A 5295-nucleotide genomic window follows, 5' to 3' on the forward strand; every position below is an offset into this window, starting at 1 on the left:
TCAGACAATCAAACTACTCCAAGCTACAGGAGGAAATTCAAACCAAAGGCAAAGAAGTTAAAAACTTTGAAAAAAATTTAGACAAATGTAAAACTAGAATAACCAATACAGAGAAGTGCTTAAAGGAGCTGATGGAGCTGAAAGCCAAGGCTCAAGAACTATGTGAAGAATGCAGAAGCCTCAGGAGCCAATGCAATCAACTGGAAGAAAGGGTATCAGTGCTGGAAGATGAACTGAATGAAATGAAGTGAGAAGGGAAGTTTAGAGAAAAAAGAATACAAAGAAACGAACAAAGCCTCCAAGAAATATGCGACCATGTGAAGATATCAAATCTACATCTTATTGGTGTAACTGAAAGTGATGGGGAGAATGGAACCAAGTTGGAAAACACTCTGAAGGATATTATCCAGGAGAACTTCCCCAATCTAGCAAGGCAGGCTAACATTCAGATTCGGGAAATACAGACAAAGCCACAAAGATACCCCTTGAGAAGAGCAACTCCAAGACACATAATTGTCAGACTCACCAAAGTTGAAATGAAGGAAAAAATGTTAAGGGCAGCCAGAGAGAAAGGTTGGGTTACCCACAAAGGGAAGCCCATCAGACTAACAGCGGATCTCTCGGCAGAAACCCTACAAGCCAGAAGAGAGTGGGGGCCAATATTCAACATTCTTAAAGAAAAGAATTTTCACCCCAGAATTTCATATCCAGCCAAACTAAGCTTCATAAATGAAGGAGAAATAAAATCCTTTACAGACAAGCAAATGCTGAGTGATTTTGTCTCCACCAGGCCTGCCCTAAAAGAGCTCCTGAAAGAAGCACTAAACATGGAAAGGAACAAATGGTACCAGCAGCTGCAAAATCATGCCAAAATGTAAAGACCGTTGAGACTAGGAAGAAACTGCATCAACTAATGAGAAAAATAACCAGCTAGCATCATAATGACAGGATCAAATTCACACATAACAATATTAACTTTAAATGTAAATGGACTAAATACTCCAATTAAACGACACAGACTGACAAATTGGATAAAGAGTCAAGACCCATCAGTGTGCTGTGTTCAGGAGACCCATCTCACTTGCAGAGACACACACTGGCTCAAAATAAAGGGATGGAGGAAGATCTGCCAAGCCAATGGAAAACAAAAAAAGGCGGGGGTGGCAATCTTAGTCTCTGATAAAACAGACTTTAAACCAACAAAGATCAAAAGAGACAAAGATGGCCTTTACATAATGTAAAGGGATCAATTCAACAAGAAGAGCTAACTATCCTAAATATATATGCACCCAATACAGGAGCAACCAGATTCATAAAGCAAGTCCTGAGTGACCTACAAAGAGACTTAGACTCCCACACAATAATATTGGGAGACTTTAACACCCCACAGTCAACATTAGACAATGAGGCAGAAAGTTAAAAAGGATACACAGGAATTGAACTCACCTCTGCACCAAGCAGACCTAATAGACATCCACAGAACTCTCCACCCCAAATCAACAGAATATACATTTTTTTCAGCACCACACCACACCTATTCCAAAATTGACCACGTAGTTGGAAGTAAAGCTCTCCTCACAAATAAAAGAACAGAAATTACAACAAACTGTCTCTCAGACTGCAGTACAATCAAACTACAACTCAGGATTAAGAAACTCACTCAAAACCGCTCAACTACATGGAAACTGAACAACCTGCTCCTGAATGACTACTGGGTACATAACGAAATGAAGGCAGAAATAAAGATGTTCTTTGAAACCAATGAAAACAAAGACACAACATATCAGAATCTCTGAGACATATTCAAAGCAGTGTGTAGAGGGAAATTTATAGCACTAAATGCCTACAAGAGAAAGCAGGAAAGATCCAAAATTGACACCCTAACATCACAAGTAAAAGAACTAGAAAAGCAAGAGCAAACATATTCAAAAGTTAGCAGAAGGCAAGAAACAACTAAAATCAGAGCAGAACGGAAGGAAATAGAGACACAAAAAACCCTTCAAAAAATTAATGAATCCAGGAGCTGGTTTTTTGAAACGGTCAACAAAATTGATAGATCGCTAGCAAGACTAATAAAGAAGAAAAGAGAAGAATCAAATAGATGCAATAAAGAATGATAAAGGGGATATCACCACCAATCCCACAGAAATACAAACAACCATCAGAGAATACTACAAACACCTCTATGCAAGTAAAATAGAAAATCTAGAAGAAATGGATAAATTCCTTGACACATACACCCTCCCAAGACTAAACCAGGAAGAAGTTGAATCTCTGAATAGACCAATAACAGGAACTGAAATTGTGGCAATAATCAATAGCTTACCAACAAAAAAGAGTCCAGGACAAGATGGATTCACAGCCAAATTCTACCAGAGGTACAAGGAGGAACTGGTACCATTCCATCTGAAACTATTGCAATCAATAGAAAAAGAGGGAATCCTCCTTAACTCATTTTATGAGGCCAGCATCATCCTGATACCAAAGCCGGGCAGAGACATCACAAAAAAAGGGAATTTTAGACCAATATCCTTGATGAACTTGATGCAAAAATCCTCAACAAAATACTGGCAAACTGAATCCAGCAGCACATCAAAAAGCTTATCCACCATGATCAAGTGGGCTCTATCCCTGGGATGCAAGGCTGGTTCAATATACACAAATCAATAAATGTAATCCAGCACATAAACAGAACCAAAGACAAAAACCACATGATTATCGCAATAGATGCAGAAAAGGCCTTTGACAAAATTCAACAACACTTCATGCTAAAAACTCTCAATAAAGTAGGTATTGATGGGACATATCTCAAAATAATAAGAGCTATCTATGACAAACCCACAGCCAATAGCATACTGAATGGGCAAAAACTGGAAGCAGTCCCTTTGAAAAGTGGCACAATAGAGGGATGCCATCTCTCACCACTCCTGTTTGACATAGTGTTGGAAGTTCTGGCCAGGGCAGTTAGACAGGAGAAGGAAATCAAACGTATTCAGTTAGGAAAAGAGGAAGTCAGATTGTCCCTGTTTTCAGACGACATGATTGCATATCTAGAAAACCCCATTGTCTCAGCCCAAAATATCCTTAAGCTGATAAGCAACTTCAGCAAAGTCTCAGGATACAAAATCAATGTACAAGAATCACAAACATTCTTATATACCAATAACAGACAAACAGAGAGCCAAATCATGAGTGAACTCCCATTCACAATTGCTTCAAAGAGAATAAAATACTTAGGAATCCAACTCACAAGTGACATGAAGGACCTCTTCAAGGAGAACTACAAACCACTGCTCAATGAAATAAAAGAGGATACAAAGAAATGGAAGAACATTCCATGCTCATGGGTAGGAAGAATCAATATCGTGAAAATGATCATACTGCCCAAGGTAATTTACAGATTCAATGCCATCCCCATCAAGCTACCAATGACTTTCTTCACAGAATTGGAAAAAAATACTTTAAAGTTCATATGGAACCAAAAAAGGGCTGGCATCACCAAGTCAATCCTAAGCCAAAAGAACAAAGCTGGAGGCGTCCCTCTACTTGACTTCAAATTATACTACAAGGCTACAGTAACCAAAACAGCATGGTACTGGTACCAAAACAGAGATATAGATCAATGGAACAGAACAGAGCCCTAAGAAATAATGCCACATATCTACAACTATCTGATCTTTGACAAACCTGAGAAAAACAAGCAATGGGGAAAGGATTCCCTATTTAATAAATGGTGCTGGGAAAACTGGCTAGCCATATGTAGAAAGTTGAAACTGGATCCCTTCCTTACACCTTATACAAAAATTAATTCAAGATGGATCAAATACTTAAAAGTTAGACCTAAAACCATAAAAACCCTAGAAGAAAACCTAGGCATTACCATTCAGGACATAGGTATGGGCAAGAACTTCATGTCTAAAACACCAAAAGCAATGGCAACATAAGACAAAATTGGCAAATGGGATCTAATTAAACTAAAGAGCTTCTGCACAGCAAAAGAAACTACCATCAGAGTGAACAGGCAACCTACAAAATGGGAGAAAATTTTCACAACCTACTCATATGACAAAGGGCTAATATCCAGAATCTACAATGAACTCAAACAAATTTACAAGAAAAAAACAAACAACCCCATTGAAAAACGGGCAAAGGATATGAACAGACACTTCTCAAAAGAAGACATTTATGCAGCCAAAAGACACATGAAAAAATGCACACCATCACTGGCCATCAGAGAAATGCAAATCAAAACCACAATGAGATACCATCTCACACCAGTTAGAATGAAAATCATTAAAAAGTCAGGAAAGAACAGGTGCTGGAGAGGATTTGGAGAAATAGGAACACTTTGACACTGTTGGTGGGACTGTAAACTAGTTCAACCATTATGGAAGTCAGTGTGGCGATTACACAGGGATCTAGAACTAGAAATACCATTTGACCCAGCATCTCATTACTGGGTATATACCCAAAGGACTATAAATCATGCTGCTATAAAGACACATGCACACGTGTGTTTATTGCTTCACTACTCACAATAACAAAGACTTGGTACCAACCCAAATGTCCAACAATGATAGACTGGATTAAGAAAATGTGGCACATATACACCATGGAATACTATGCAGCCGTAAAAAATGATGAGTTCATGTCCTTTGTAGGGACATGGATGAAATTTGAAATCATCATTCTCAGTAGATATACCTAATGCTAAATGACATGTTAATGGGTGCAGCACACCAGCATGGAACATGTATACATATGTAACTGACCTGCACATTGTGCACATGTACCCTAAAACTTTAAGTATAATAATAAAAAAATCATAGGTGGTTTATTATGTGCAATCATTATCTTTCTCATACAACAATCAGAAGTGACTTTTTATGTGCAATAATTATCTTTAAAACGATATCAGAATTTCATTGGGTTTGAATAACCTGAAGCAGAAAGGCTAGGTATTTTGGGCTGTATGTATCAGGATTGCATTTCAAACTAGGCAAGGGGCCTCCACTAAAGATGAGTGTGCAATGACATGCTGGCTTTCTGAGTTCCAAAACCCCTGTTCCTCATCACACACTGGAGTCATCACTAAGGAATGCATTAGGAGCATTAGATATTCTGAAATGAGCACACAGTACTTGGGGAGCCAGAAAAAGCTTTTCCATTACTTGTGGATAATGATGAATGTACATGAGAATAGTAATGATAGGGCTTAAAGTATTCATTACATAAAGAACGTCCTATACAGGACCTACTTAAATTGAACCAGGACTACTAATGCCACTCTTTGGT

This window comes from Pan troglodytes, chromosome Y, assembly GCF_028858775.2.
Source record: "Pan troglodytes isolate AG18354 chromosome Y, NHGRI_mPanTro3-v2.0_pri, whole genome shotgun sequence".
Lineage (NCBI taxonomy): Eukaryota > Metazoa > Chordata > Mammalia > Primates > Hominidae > Pan > Pan troglodytes.